This window comes from Pinus tabuliformis, chromosome 5_2 (genome assembly GCF_031772625.1).
Source record: "Pinus tabuliformis cultivar Carrire ecotype Pingquan chromosome 5_2, CPIR1, whole genome shotgun sequence".
NCBI lineage: Eukaryota > Viridiplantae > Streptophyta > Pinopsida > Pinales > Pinaceae > Pinus > Pinus tabuliformis.
Window position 1 is genome coordinate 943,535,179 of NC_142306.1, and position 16,651 is coordinate 943,551,829.

Genomic DNA, 16,651 nt, shown 5'->3' on the forward strand with positions numbered 1-16,651 from the left:
CACATCACTGTGTCAAGGGACAATACATCATATAGTATCGCCTTCTTCAATTCTGCTCAAGTAGACACTGTCACCAACTCTCCTCCTTGCTTGTCCGTTTGTAGCTCCTTAGCCATTTACTCATTCTCAGCTATCAGAAAGTGAACACTTGAGCTAGTGGATTCAACATATGCTCTAGTGGCATCGACCAAGGCTGTTGGATGTTTGCGCATGTCTGACACGATCACTCATTCCTCATACTGTGCAGGAGATGTATGATCTTCTGGAGTTGACACTCGGTGATATTGCACAACTCTATGTTGAGACTTGTCGAATGAGATGTTGTGCATCTCTCCTTCCAGCTGATCTCCAAGGATCTCACTGTCTTCTTGGTCGCTTTGGACTTGCTCATCTTCTAGGTGTGGTGAAGTTGGTGGGTTAATCTCTTAGTCTTAAGGCATGAGGTCGATGTCTTTTTCTAACTCCTGCTGCTCCATGTCCGTATCAATCTGTTCAAGCGCTCACTCTATCTCTTGAGCAAAGTCCTTCTCCTATGATGGTTCACCCTATTTTCCTGATGCTAGCTGTTCTGATGAGTCCACTACCTATACGGGCACTGTTTCATCTGTCTGCACATGTTGCGTCCCCTTCTATACCTCTTGCCACTGTTATCAATAAACAAATTTCACTTTCGTATTCCTTTCATGCATAAGAAGCACTTGGCAAGCTCAGGGTCAGCATAGATCATAGTTCTCCATTTCAATTCAAGCAAGGTAGTTAGCACTCAAGAAGAAGAATGTAGATTTGAGGAAGTCAAAAAGGAAATTGATGTCTACCAACCTTGAGATTGCCCAATTCAAGGAAAGGGCAAGGAAACATGCAATTGAAAAGGCAAATTGAAGATCTGAAGACATAGCTATGCCAGCGGGAAAGGTTTCCTTAACTAAGGAAAGTCACGTAGCAAGTAAGGTTAAGTCCTCAAATTTTGATGATTTACCTTGTTGAATTTTTCCTTGAAGAATGATGCCTCTGCATTCAGTTTTGAACAACTTTAGGACAGATGAAAGGGACATTCCAAGATAGAGAAACTCAAGACAGTTGAATTTTGGCATTAAGCTATGTTTTCGTGATTGCACAGCAGTTTCGTAGTGTGCTACGAAACTGCTGAAGATAATGCCTAATGCACAGCAGTTTTGTAGCGCGCTACGAAACTGCTGTAACTGCATATTTTGATATAGTTGACCAATTTTGAGGGACAAAAGGGAAACCTTTTTGAAAGAGAGTTTATAAAGAAGGATCATTTACACAATACAAACATCCAGCAAGGGCAAAACAGGGAAGGGAAAACCATATATGAATCATAAACCATTTGTTATAAAAGTGATCACAGCTAGTATTGTTCATTATCCTTCAGGCAGCATTAAAGAGGTTTTATCTTCACATGGATGCATGGACAAGGTATACAACACATGAAGAACATGGCACTTCAATACATTTTTGTGTAATCAAAGAAGATCCTTGTGGAGACCAAAAGCAAAAAAGGAGTAACTTTCTCTCCTTGTTTTTACCAGTCAATTTCTAGAAGCGTATCTGAGCAGTTAAAAAATCATCTCTGAAAAGTGAAAGAGGTTTTCATTCTAAGACAATGAAGTACAAAAACCTCTTCCAATTTATTCAAATCCATTATGATTTTAGAGAAATGAATGATCAAAATTGCGCTACGAAACTGCTGTAGGTGCAGTTTTTCACAAGCATATTTTTACACCTGTTTTTCAAAGAATCATTCTGGGCGGTAGGAAATATGTTTCAAAAAACCAAGAGAGGTTTTTGTTCAGCATAGATTGTTTCACAAAAGCCTCCTTAATTTTTTCCAAATACATTTTTTATGAGAAGTTATGAGCTCTGTCCCAAGACCTATTTTTCAGCCAGAACAGAGCAAGGGACAGTCTCCTAGTTTCTAAGAACAACAAAAGGATGAGTCATCAAGGGCCAGTTGGAAGGTTATGAGCACCATAAAATTCGACTTCATGGAGTTATAGGTGTCAAATAATGCTTTAAATTTTTAGATAAGGTTGTTGTAATCATAATAAGGAGTTACACTCCTAGTTGTATTAGGTCTCTAGGACTCCTAGTTAGCTGTCTTTTGTATTAAATAGTTAGTTTTAAGTGTCAATAGGTGTCAAATTAGGAGGAATTCGAATTCCCCTCATGTTGGAGGAAGGAATCTACATGAACTCTATATATGGGAGAAGAACTAATGTATTAAGGGTTGGAAATTTATTGAGAAAAGCTCTGATATTTGGCTTTATGTAAAAGACTCTGTTTTTAGTAATACAGTATTGGCTTTGCTTCTCAGGAATCATAAAGAATTCAATGTGATGAATGTCTTGTGTTGTCTTTTCCTATTATCTACAGTGTTATGAATATGTGATTACTTATAAATCACTAACAGTGCTCTAATTTCCTTCATATATTCGTAAACTCTACTGGCCTTCTATGTGTTTAGTGTGTTCTACATATGTTGGATTCTGAATGCCTTGACTTCTATGCAAAGCTAACCTTACTTGCACTACTGAAGCATATCTAACTCCATAAGCCCAATGGATACTTTCTAATTGTGTTTCAACCTTTTATACTTGTTCATTTTGTTTCATAGAGTTAACCATCTTATTCATTATCCAAATATTTAATTTTGTGAGAGAGCCCTCTCAGGTTGAGGGGGCTAAGCCTCAGCCTAAAGTAGGTTTGAAAGAGTTACTTGAAGTCTTCCTGATCAGCAGCCTGTCAGGGTCTGGTTTTGAGATAACATTTTGGTGCGTCTACCGGGAGTCTGAAGATTATTCATTCCTAAAATCAAGAAGTTGAACTTCTGAAGGTAGCAGGAGCTCAGAAAGTTTTTGAGGTTGCAAAACTACCTTGGCGACTCCATTGTTGAAGAATTCAAAATTCATAGATTCATGGTGATTCCACTGGAGTTATGAAGAACTCAGATGCTACCATTCTTATTTCAAGGTATGCATGCATAAATTTTTCAGGAATTCATGGTTTCCCAAATCATTTTCCCAAGGATACATATTTTCTAAGGAATGGTCCAAAATTCAATGGAGAAGATTTGAGTTTAACTTTGAAGCATATATCAGATTTCTGTGATTTTACTGAGCTTCTTAGAGTCAAACATGAGGATGTTTGCATTATGTTGTTCTATGATTCATTTCAAGGGAAATGTAAATAGTGGGTTGAAAGCTTTCCTGCCAAATCTATTAAGTCATTTGAAGACTTTTGGCTTATGTTTTTGGAGGAATGGATAGATAGATCAGATTTGGTGGCAAACTCTCCTTCAATTCAAGGTTTCAAACAATGGAATGATGCTCATATTAATGAAGAAATAGATGAAAATTTTTCTTTGTCCTTGTCTTCTTATCTAAAATCATTTGAGTGCAAGACAGAAGATAAGATGAAATTTTTGGATGAAGTTGCTAAGGACATTAAGAAAGACATTGAAGGTTTAAAAGGTCAAATTCAATCATATAGTCTTCATAATTATGATCATTCTTTTCAAAAGCTTTCTATGGCAGAACACAAGGAGAGGGTGCTGCTTCCTTTCTCTTTCATGATTGAGGAAGAATACACTGTTATTGAAGATCAGTTTGCACAACCAGAGAGTTATGAGAATCATCAAGCTGATTATGTATTCTGGGATCCTATAGCTAAATACATGGAAGAGTTTTACTCTCCAGTATTTCATTTTCGTTTGCATTATGAAGATCAGGTACATTATGAGTTGATTTGGTCATCTCACTATCATGGTTATTTTGAGGTCGAATGTAATCAAGAGCCTCCAATATCAGAAAAGACAATTGATTGGCTTTATTGGAAATATCATGTTGCTTGAGCTACAAGTGGAGATTGCAGCTGATAGGGTAGGTAGGTAGGAAAATGCAAATAAGCTCAAGGTTGACTGAGCATTTTTTCAGTAGATATAGACTTCTTTCTCCTACAGTGATCATCAAGCTTAAGCTCGAGGTGAAGGCCCAAGAAACTTAAAGGATATGTTTGTCAAATAAATTTTTGTTTATCATAAGAGGATAAGGCACTGGAACTATAGGTTCTTAGTGTACCACAAGGGCACACTATCCCAAGTGGAGCCACTGTTATCACTAAACAAATTTCAAAGAAAAGGGGTAAGGTAAGGAAGAATTGGTCTTGGTCACTTTCGTATTCCTTTCATGCATAAGAAGCACTTGGCAAGCTTAGGGTCAACATAGATCAGAGTTCTCCATTTCAATTCAAGCAAGGCAGTTAGCACTCAAGAAGAAGAATGTAGCTTTGAGGAAGTCAAAAAGGAAATTGATGTCTACCAACGTTTAGATTTCCCAATTCAAGGAAAGGGCAAGGAAACATGCAATTGAAAAGGCAAATTGAAGATCTGAAGACACAGCTAAGTCAGCGGGAAAGATTTCCTTAACTAAGGAAAGTCACGTAGCAAGTAAGGTTAAGTCCTCAAATTTTGATGATTTACCTTGTTGAATTTTTCCTTGAAGAATGATGCCTCTGCATTCAGTTTTGAACAACTTTAGGACAGATGAAAGGGACATTCCAAGATAGAGAAACTCAAGATAGTCGAATTTGGCATTAAGCTGTGTTTTCGTGATTGCACAGCAGTTTCGTAGCGCGCTACGAAACTGCTGAAGATAATGCCTAATGCACAGCAGTTTCGTAGCGCGCTATGAAACTGCTGTAGCTGCATATTTTGATATAGTTGACCAATTTTGAGGGACAAAAGGGAAACCTTTTTGAAAGAGAGTTTCTAAAGAAGGATCATTTACACAATACAAACATCCAGTAAGGGCAAAACAGGGAAAGGAAGACCATATATGAATCATAAACGATTTGTTATAAAAGTGATCACAGCTAGTATTGTTCATTATCCTTCATGCAACATTAAAGAGGTTTTATCTTCACACGGGTGCATGGAAAATGTCTACAGCACATGAAGAACATGGCACTTCAATACATTTTTGTGTAATCAAAGAAGATCCTTGTGGAGACCAAAAGCAAAAAAGGAGGAACTTTCTCTCCTTGTTTTTACCAGTCAATTTCTAGAAGCGTTTCTGAGCAGTTAAAAACTCATCTCTGAAAAGTGAAAGAGGTTTTCATTCTTAAGCCAACGAAGTACAAAAACCTCTTCCAATTTATTCAAATCCATTATGATTTGACAGAAATGAATGATCAAACTTGCGCTACGAAACTGCTGTAGGTGCAAATTTTCACAAGCATATTTTTACACCTATTTTTCAAAGACTCATTCTGGGTGGTAGGAACGATGTTTCAAAAAACCAAGAGAGGTTTGTGTTCAGCATGGATCTTTTCACAAAAGCCTCCTTCATTTTTTCCAAATACAGTTTTTATGAGAAGTTATGAGCTTTGTCCCAAGACCTATTTTTCAACTAGAACAGAGCAAGGGACAGTCTCCTAGTTTCTAGGAACAGCAAAAGGATGAGTCATCAAGGGCCAGCTGGAAGGTTATGAGCACCATAAAATTCGATTTCATGGAGTTATAGTTGTCAAATAATGCTTTAAATTTTTAGATAAGGTTGTTGTACTCATAATAAGGAGTTACACTCCTAGTTGTATTAGGTCTCTAGAACTCCTAATTAGCTGTCTGTTGTATTAAATAGTTAGTTTTAAGTGTCAATAGGTGTCAAATTAGGAGGAATTCGAATTCCCCTCATGTTGGAGGAAGGAATATACATGAAATATATATATGGGAGAAGAACTAATGTATTAAGGGTTGGAAATTTATTGATAAAAGCTCTGATATTTGGATTTATGTAAAAGACTCGATTTTTAGTAATACAGTATTGGCTTTGCTTCCCAGGAATCATAAAGAATTCAATGTGATGAATGTCTTGTGTTGTCTTTTCCTATTATCTATAGCGTTATGAGTATGTGATTACTTAGAAATCACTAACAGTGCTCTAATTTCCTTCATATATTCGTAAACTGTACTGGCCTTCTATGTGTTTGGTGTGTTCTACATATGTTGGATTCTGAATGCCTTGACTTCTATGCAAAGCTAACCTTACTGTCACTACTGAAGCATATCTAAATCCATAAGCCCAATGGATACTTTCTAATTGTGTTTCAACCTTTTATACTTGTTCATTTTGTTTCATAGAGTTAGCCATCTTATTCATTATCCAAAGCTTTAATTTTGTGAGAGAGCCCTCTCAGGTCGAGGAGGCTAAGCCTCAGCCTAAAGTAGGTTTGAAAGAGTTACTTGAAGTCTTCCTGATCAACAGCCTGTCAGGGTCTGGTTTTGAGATAACAACTACTACAGTTCCCTCTCCTATTTGTGCAACTCCTGTTCCTTTCGGAGTTGCTCCTTCAACTCATGCAACTCCTTCTGTGTTTCCTCCATTCTCCATTTCTCCATCTGCCTTTGTGCATTTCGTTTGTCGTGCTATTGCCTCTTTTCCTCTATGGCCAAAGATCCTTTCTCTATAAGTGGATATGCTCAGAACTTACAACTTTTCTCTTCCTCCATGCGATCGACAATCTTCCTCTTGCCCTTGTTGCGCACTGGTATGTTCACCTCTACTGTTGCTGCTGCTTCTAGTGCTCTCCGAGATGCTGCTTCACATTGCTTCGCTAACCATTCCACAGAAAATATGACCTGTTCATTGGGTCTGGAGAAGCTGTAGCAATATCTCCATGGATCCTACTCCGCCCAATGAAATGCCCCATGGATCTAGTTGACTGTACTCTCGTGCAGTGATCTTTCACAAGACAATGCAGGTCATATGGATTGTAACTTCGGAGGTTGAATGGATGCTTCTTCATCTACTCTGCTTCGACATCCACATGATTGAAACTTTAGATCTCGTATAACCCAATGCGCAACAGAAGAGTGGGCCAAGGTGTCTTCTTCTTCTGGTGTAGCCTACCTGTCAATCCTGCTGAGATGTGATATGCTACTTCCTGCATGATGAGCACATCCAAGGAAAAATTCATTAGAACATGTGGAGGCTTCTCCACACTGTACATCCGTATGAATGTGCCGGACGGTGAGGTGTACCAATCAACTGTGTCTATCAGTGCCTCCGTTGCTGCCATCGACATGCAGGGTGGATCCTGTTTGAGTATCATCTTGTGAAACGGGGTGACAAAATGATCGGACAACTGTGTGATAAATCCTATGAAGCTACATTCAGACAACATCTTATAATAAGTGTTCACAACAGTCTCTGCCGGTGACCATGTCCACTTCAAACCCAGGAACTCCTGTCGGGCATATACTACATCCAAGATGTAGGCAGACATTTAGATTTATGCTTACATACCTTTGGATGGATGTCGAGCCCTCATTACCTGTTCCTTCAGATGATGAGCCAACATACTGGACTAGTTGCATGGTTTTCCCTCTCTGGCCAGTCGGTCCAGCGTGATCACCCAACTCTATGGGAAGGTTTCTATGCTTTCTTGGCCATACATTCGACATGAGAAAATGACCAAGTATTGGTACGCCTTCCACAGTATCTTTGTCTTTTAGATCTGGTTGGGTGTCATTCTGAATCTAGCCGTCTTCTTTACCCAGTTCTTCAGAATGTCTCTGGAGTTGGCATTGTTGCTAGGTAAGCTGAAGGGAGTCTCCATGATAGCTACTGGCTTTGACATCTGATACATCTCATCATAATCACGTGCCCTAGAGGTTGTAATCTTTGTCCCGCTGACATTGCTCAAGTTCATCGTCTCAGGGTCAGTGCGCGAGATGATCCAGTGTATCATGTCCATGCGTGGGAACATAGGGTATCTACATGCAATCCGGTACAAATCGAACTTGTGGATGTTCATGTGTACCTGGCGGTGTTCGAGGTCTTCCCCAAATGTGCCTGCAAATGCATCATTGACCTCTTGCCATTTCAGCTTGATGTCCTTGTCTAGAATCAACTTGGTATCTTCATAGATCTATAGACTTGCAGACACTTGCTCAACCACTGCTCCAATTGTACTTCCACCAGTGTCCTTTGATCCTGCTCTCTTGGAGGCCATTGATCCTGAACTGTTAAGAGGTGGATGAACACCTACTAGATCTGGAGACAAAGCAACATGCATGGCAAGAAATGTGTCAGCAAAAACTAAAGCAAATTGGAGGAATGACATAGAACATACATGGGGAAAGACTGGAAGGGCTTGCATAATTTATTCTAGGAAGATGGGTGACTGGCTTCCAGAACTGTGCAAAAGGTAGTTTAGGCTACCTGGGAGGCATGATTGGCTACTGGAATTATGCAATGTACAGTCTAGGTTGAGTGTTGGAATTGAGAAATGCGCAATTTCAGCTGGAAATGGCTGCAGGCTCAGTGACTGCATTGTGCAATTTTCTGGGCCAGTAGTCACTTTCCCTTAGAATTGCGCAAATAGGGCCTGGGGAATAGCTGCTGGGCAGAAATGTGCATTTCCTGAGGGGAAGACAGAGCCTTCCCTCTCAAGATTGCGTAATGTTGTCTTGGTGAGGTAGAGTCCGGGCCAAGGCTGCCTAGACCCGCTGACGGGAAACTGAAAGAAAATGTGAATGTGAATGCATGGCGATACTGAGTGTAAGAAGAAGCAAATGACCATGCATGAAAACAATGAATGAAAGATTTAGAAAATGAAACAAGATGCATGTGGGTGAGGCGAGTCGTCTAATCAGTGACTGTTCATGCAAAACAATTTCATGCATGTGACATCTATGAGATATTAACAAAAAATGAAACGGTACTAGTACAAGCTAGTATGCATGTAAATGACAACAAGTGTTTAAAGAAATCAAGAAAACAACACTCACACAAGAAAAAACAAAAAAAGCGATAGAAATGTTGCAAAAGACAAGTTGAGACCACTTACGCATGAATAGCTGAGCCGGATGTGTCGAAGAGTCTAGGATGTGCTGTGGGATGTCAAAGCTCCAAGATTGATGTGAAGAAATGAGCTCTGAAGTGTCGAATAAATAAGTTTTAAGCTCATGACGTGCATGCCACAAATATAGGAAAAAGCGACACTTGGAGGAAAGATTCTAAAATGATCTTTTCATGTAACCTCTAGATGCTAAAAATAGATCCCTAAAATATAGGGATGCTTTTTGCATGTTTCTTTTTCTATTCCAAGAAAAAGCAACCCATGCATTCAAGTCAAGTTTCCTCTGTCCCAGGTGGAACTGGTCAAACCAACTACACATGCAAGAGCCTGCTCAACTGCTGGGAGAAAATGCACATTTCTGGAAGGGAGTTGGGTTGTCTGCCTAGGAGATTTGCACAATTACTAGGTAGAGTAGCTACTTGCTTTCCACGATTACACATCTCCTGGGCTGAGCAGCCCTGCTGGGAGGAATTGTGCAATTTTCCGGATGAAGCCTGACTGGCAGAATTGCACAATTCTAGAGCATAGTAGTTTGCCAAACTAAATTGCGCAATTTCTAGAGGGAAGGTTGTTTTCCCTCCAAAATTACACAATTTATTGAGGGAGCTGCTCAGCCTATAGCTGGACCAAGTTCGAATAAACAGTCGGTGAGGGGAATGCATCAAGATTGGATAGACAGGTTGTATTTCTGCAAGAAAATCACTGAATCTTGTGTACTTGATGAAGCAAGACATGCTGCTATGAAAGGTTGGTAGGGAGGCTCCAAATCGAAGCTAAGGAAAATTTTTGGAGGGTGGTTGTAGCCGCTACAACACTTGGCGACACAATGGTGGAACTCCAATTCTCAGAATGGACCTTGTTCGTGAAAAACAAGTCTAACACCTTCGGAAGTATTGTTTAGTTCTTAGTTCATCTTGGTTTCACACCAACTTGATTGTGAGATGTAGCATCTGCCAAGCTCTTGGTCAATTGACACACATTCCAAGCCAAGGCAACACAGTTATTTCTATTGGGGTTGATGGGTATATTGGTGTACAAATACTATAATCTTCAGAGTCTTAGTTTCATCTCTGGTGTTGCTATGCTACCAACAGCCCTGGACAGTACCCTAGCGGAGTCACGCAAGAAGATAAGCATTGCTCTGATGCCGGCGAGCCTAGTCAATACCTCGATAGAGTTACTTGCATCACCTCTTTGTGTAGGAAGCCTTTCTCTTCTTTCACCTTATTCATTTTTCATTTTTTTCATTTTTCACTTTTCATTTTTTCATAACTATGCATAAAACTTATTCTTTTCAGAGGTGGAAGAGGGATCCCAACTTATTAAGAGAAGAAGAGGTTGTTCCTTCAAAGAAGTAGTTTATTATATACCTCTGACGTGCTTTTTTATGTTTTCCCCCTTACCTTACTCTACTTGACTGAGCTAACAAGGGTTAACCCAAAAAACAATTGACTAGAGGAGGTGACACTAGTTAGCGTGCGGGAGTTGTTTTTTCACCAAGGTTCACTTCGAACAGTACGTATTTTCCTTCAACGTATCATGGACTAAAAGAAACAAGTTCTTCATACAAAGGTAGGATGACAGATAAACAAGTAGTGATAGCAGTACTAGACCTCTTGTACTTTACCCAACTTGTTTCAAGAGTCATACATGGTTTCATGCGAAACTAACCTACGAACAAAAACAAACAAACGGACAACTGTTGGGCATGGAATCCCCCCAAGGCATGTTTTGGGGCTTAAAGCCCAAGTTTTGACTGAATCTTTGTGTAAAATCTCCATGAATTGCGGGCACAAGGAGCGAAAGTATAATAGAGTCACAGGGTTGTCCACCCTAGTTTTTGTAATGTAATGTCAGCTGGATAGACCTACCCATGGTCCGAGGACCATGGGATTGTATAAATAGAGTGAGGCTCTAAGTGTAGAAAATAAAAAATAAGGAATATGAGGGAAGCATGAGAAGTCGAAGTGTAAAGTGTGTCTGTGGGTTGTAGAGTAGGAGAAGGCTCTGCAGCTGAGTGCACAGAGGCCTAGTAGTCTGCAACTGAGTGCACAGATCCTTTCAGCTGAGTGCACAAGGTAGTTCGAGTCTGTAGCCATTGGGAGAATCAATAAAGAGGTTTTTTAATAATTCTCTGTATATTTTCCTAGTTTAATGCATGATTGGATATAATTTGCAAGTATACTGTTTATTTACTGCGTGATCATGTATGAATGTTTTGTATTGCTAATTATAACTTAAGACATTCAAGTAGGCGAAGGTAATTAATTAACACTGGAAGATAAGTAGGATCTCCGGTAATAGCATAGAGCATGACACAACCCTTGGTTAGGGCTGTGCGAAGGTAGTGTATCAGGCCATGAGGAACGAGAAGTGCACGAAGCGACCTGTGCTCAGGAACAAGAAAAGGACCAGTCGTACCTCTTAGACATCTCAAGGGTGTGGAAACCTAGTTCTAGCACCCTCCCATACTACTTTGGATGAGACCTCAGTCCGTGCTTCGCAGAATGTTGGAAATAATACTGAGAGGGTGGGTGAATCAGTATTATCAAGTCAAATATTCCTTTTTCAAAATCAAATGATATATGCTACTTCAGTTAATTAAACCCGAGTATATATGCAACTATGCATAATGAAACCCACGTATACAAAGCAAACTCTTAATTTACTTTATCTTTCTGATGTTGATTGTTAATCTGCGTTTCAGAATCAAATAACCAGTAACAGTAAAACAGAGCAGAAATACAATCACACACAAGAACATGAGATATAAGGTGGAAACCCAATGTGGGTGAAAACCACCTGCTGCAATTCGTCTCTATCTTCCTTTAAATTAGAAACTTCTTTTACAATGTACTGGTGCAGTCCTTTACTAGTACGCAGGCTGCAACCTGCAGAGAGCTACAACCGTCTCTCGTTCTTCAGCTTCTCCCGGAAGGGAGCTACAACCCCCTTAGCTCTTGCACTAGCCAAGATACTAGTACGTAGGTGCTGGCCTACAGAAGGCTACAACCTTCTCTTTCTTCCAGGGACCACGTTTCATAAATTTTCAGACTGGATCCATGAACATCAAACAATCATAAACAATTTCTGCATCAAACAACCTCCTTTTCACCAATCAGAACTGAATCAAGTAGATACTTCTCTGACAGCTGTACCCAAAACACAGTAACAACAACCACACACCAAATTCTGAACCCAAAACATTGCAGCAATAAACAGAGGCAGCTAGATCACAACTCAAAATATATACGCCAATAACCTGAAACCTGCGTGCATACACTTCTGCATATGGAACAACCTGCGTATACGCTGTTATAATTTACTGAACCAGCGTGTATACGCGCCTTCGCTTCACTGAACTTGCGTACATATCTATAAAAGATAATTCACTCTTTCAAATATTCAGACACTGATTAACCCAAATTATCAGATTTATAGATCAAGCATGCGCCATATATAACAGATCAAAATCATGCAAAGATATTATCATTCAAGCCAAAAGATTATGACCCATCAATAGAACTTATCCTTCTTTGCGCTAAGGTTCCTCCTTCATTCAGATCCAGATCTGCACCATAACCCAATTACCAATATTCCAGATCTAGCACTTTATCAGATATTCAATAATAATTCAGATGATCTTTTGCCACATGATCTCCTTCCTCTTTTATAGTTTTAGGCCTTCCACAATACCACGGTCCAAAACCATAATAAACCAATACCACGGACCCAATACTTGGGATCAACACTTCTGACGAGGTACCATGGTCCAAAACCATAGGTTCAAATACCAAGGACTAACTACCACAGACCAAAGGTAAGTTCTCCAACATATACGCGCTTTTCCTTGCATGAAATTGCATGTATACGCATACGCACCTTTGAAACGTCTAACCTGCATGTATATGCGTCTTCATCTAGATGAACCTGCATATATGTCTTTTCCTTCATTCTTAAAGCCTGAACTGAGATCTGTTACCAAAGAGAGTTGCCATCAAGGACAACACCTGTGCCATAGCTCCAAACCTGTGCCATAATGCCAACAATCTCCCCCTTTGGACTTGATGGCAACCCAAAATCTTCAAAGTCATTCTCCCCCTTTGTCATCAAGGGCAAAGGGTTGTGCTCCCCCTGAGTACATGCTGAAATTTCGGCCTTGTTGTTCTGACCATGCTCCCCATGACTATAGGCAAGATCTGCAAAAGATGTTCTTCAAGAAGAACCATGACTTATACATCATAAAAGACCTTCCTATCACCAAAAGACTCAATACATACATCCATCACCCAACCAAGTGTGGATCATCCACCCAACCAAGTGGGGATACATCGTAAATTTACATGTGACAACCAAGTTTATTACATGTTCATCCCAGGCATAGTGGGGAAACCAAAATAGGCCATTACATGACCTTGACACCATAAAAGAGATACCAAAAAAGAGATACATGACATAGAGACGAAATATTTAGAACAAGACTTATGAAAGTCACCAATAACTGATAGTAGCAGCATCTGTCAATCACCATTCAGATCAGCAACCAAGATTTCCTTCTGTTCTCCCTCTGTCTTTGTTCCACTTGAAACCAACAACAGCTGTGAACTAGAACCAAAAGCTTCTAAGATAATGCCAACAATGCATTATTAGAAGATTATCTGCTCCCCCTGAACCTGTGCTGGATGGTCTCTGTCAGAACCATATCAGAATATCTTCAACCAGAGCCTGTCCCTACTGATATCCATCAAACCTCCATATACGCGACTGTCTCTACACAAACCGGCGTATGTACGCGGATCCTCCTCAGTCAACAGGCGTACACCCATTTTTCTCTGAAACAGACAAGTTTTAACAGAAAGATGATGCATCAACTACTCCCAGCTTCTGTCTGAGGTATTCAAATGTCTCCCTGGGCAGTGGTTTGGTGAGAATATCAGCAACTTGTTCCTTAGAAGGAACATACTCCAATTTGACCTTTTGTTCCAACACTTGTTCCCGGAGAAAGTGATACTTGATCGGTATGTGCTTGGTCTTTGAATGCATGACTGGGTTCTTTGAAATGCTGATTGCACTTGTATTATCACATAAGATGGAGATAGGTGGTGTACAAGTGATTTGAAAGTCCTGCAAGGTTTGCATCATCCAAAGAAGTTGAGTGCAACAAGATGCAGCAACCACATATTCTGCTTCAGCTGTAGATAAAGCAATCGAACTCTGTTTCTTGCTGAACCAAGATACTAATCTGGAACCCATAAAGAATGCACCACCACTTGTGCTCTTCCTGTCATCCACGCTTCTAGCCCAATCTGCATCTGTATAAGCATGAAGAGTGAGATCTGTATCTCTAGGATACCATAAGCCATAGTTTTGAGTTCCTTGAAGATACTTGAAAGTTCTCTTCACTGCCTGAAGATGAGTTTCCTTTGCATTTTCCTGAAATATTCCAACTATTCCCACTGCATGCATGATGTCTGGTCTAGTACTTGTCAAATAAAGAAGACTTCCAATCATAGATCTATAGGTTGGTTGATGTACTATTGCTGATTCATCATTTGCACTGAGATTGCATCCTGTAACCATAGGGGTACATACTGGTTTCGAATCTTCCATGCCATACTTCTTCAGAATCTGCTTGAGGTACTTGGTTTGAGACAAGAAGATACCGCCTTCATTTTGTTGGATTTGCAATCCAAGAAAGTATGTCAGTTCTCCAAGCAAGGACATTTTGAATTCTTTCTGCATCACCAAGGCAAAGCTTTGAATCATAGCTTCTTCATTGTTGCCAAAGATAATATCATCTACATACACAACAAGTATTAGCAATTTGTCATTTTCAATTTTTATATAGAGATTGCTATCTGCTGATCCTTTTGAAAAACCTTGTTGATGAAGATATTTGTCCAAACGGTAGTACCAAGCCCTTGGAGCCTGCTTAAGACCATAGAGAGCCTTTTTTAGTCTGCATACAAGATTTGGATCATTCCCAAGAATGAAACCATCTGGTTGCTCAATGTACACTTCTTCTTCTAAGTCTCCATTCAGAAAGTCTGATTTCATGTCCATTTGAAATATTTTGAACTTCTGAAAGCTTGAGAGAGCAAGGAACATTCAGATGGCCTCAAGTCTAGTAACGGGAGAAAAAGTTTCTTCAAAGTCTATTCCTTCTTGTTGAGCATACCCTTTACACACAAGTCTGGCCTTGTTTCTGATTACTCTTCCATTTTCATTCAACTTATTTTTAAAGATCCATTTTGTCCCTATGACATTCTTATCTTTTGGTCTAGGAACCAACTCCCAAGTGTTGTTCTTTTCGATCTGCTCAAGTTCTTCATCCATTTCCTTGACCCAGCATTCATCTTTGCATGCCTCTTTTAGATTTTGTGGCTCAGTGGAGGAGAGCAATGCCAAATAGCTTGAGGCTTTTGCAATTGTTCTTCTTGTTTGTACACCTGCCTCTTTCTGCCACAAAATTTGAGATTCTGGATGATTCTTCTGAACATACCTGGATGGAGTCTTCTCTTCTATCCTTATCTGTTCCTCTGATGCCTCTTGAGGTTCTTCTTCATCATCAGTCTGATTTGGAGAGTAGTCTTCATCCTCTTCGATATTTTCATAATTTACTTGCCTAGGAATGTATCCTTTTTCATCAACCACTACATCAATGCTGTCAACAATTCTTCCAAGTCTTTTATTGTAACACTTATATGCTTTGTTGTGGGGAGAACAACCAAGGAGAATGCCTTCATCTGCTCTAGGTTCAAGTTTTCCAAGTTGTTCATCATTATTCTTAATATAGCATTTGCTTCCAAAAATTTTGAAATGCTTTACCGAAGGAGTCTCACCATACCAGAGCTCATGAGGAGTTTGAGTGCTGTTCACTTGGACATTTTTTTTGTTGAGAATAACAACCGAAGCAAATGCAGCTTCACCCCAGAAGGTTGCGGGAGTTCCAGATTCATCAAGCATAGCACGAGCCATTTGTTGGACCGTTCTGTTCATCCTTTCCACCACTCCATTTTGCTGAGGAGTCCTAGCTATAGAGAATTCCCTTCTTATTCCATGTTCTTCACAGAAATCGAAAAATTCATTTGAGGTAAACTCCCCACCTCTGTCGGACCTGAGGCACTTAATTTTGTGATCTGATTCGTTTTCAACCAAGGCTTTGAAGGATTTGAATTTTTCGAATGCTTCGTCTTTGTGCTTCATAAGTCTTAACCAAACCATTCTGGAGAAGTCGTCAATGAATAGTATAAAGTATTCTTCTCCTTGAGGTGACCTTGTCCTAAATGGACCACATACATCTGTATGGACTAGCTCAAGAGGCCTGCTAGCTGATCCTTCCTTCTCAGGGAAGTTAGTTCTGGTTTGCTTACCAAACTGACATGATTTGCATATTGTGTTGTCTGAAATTTTGATATCTGGAAGACCACGAACTGCCTGGTATTTGCATGCTTTCCTTATTTGTGAAAAGCTTAGCTGCCCCAACCTCCGGTGCCATAACCAGTGTTCATCATCCTTGCTCAAATAGCATTGTTGTTGTCCTTCTTCGAATATGTATAAATTATTTGGAGTTCTTCTACCTTTGATCACTGTTCATCCTGTATCAAGATCACGAACACTACATCCATTTGATCGAAATATTACCTCGGTTCCTTGATCGCACATTTGACTGACACTCAGTAGATTATGCTTCAAGCCATCAACATACAAAACATTTCCAGCTTTGAACTTTTCTTTCAACTGAGCAGTGCCTCTTCATTTTATGACTGCA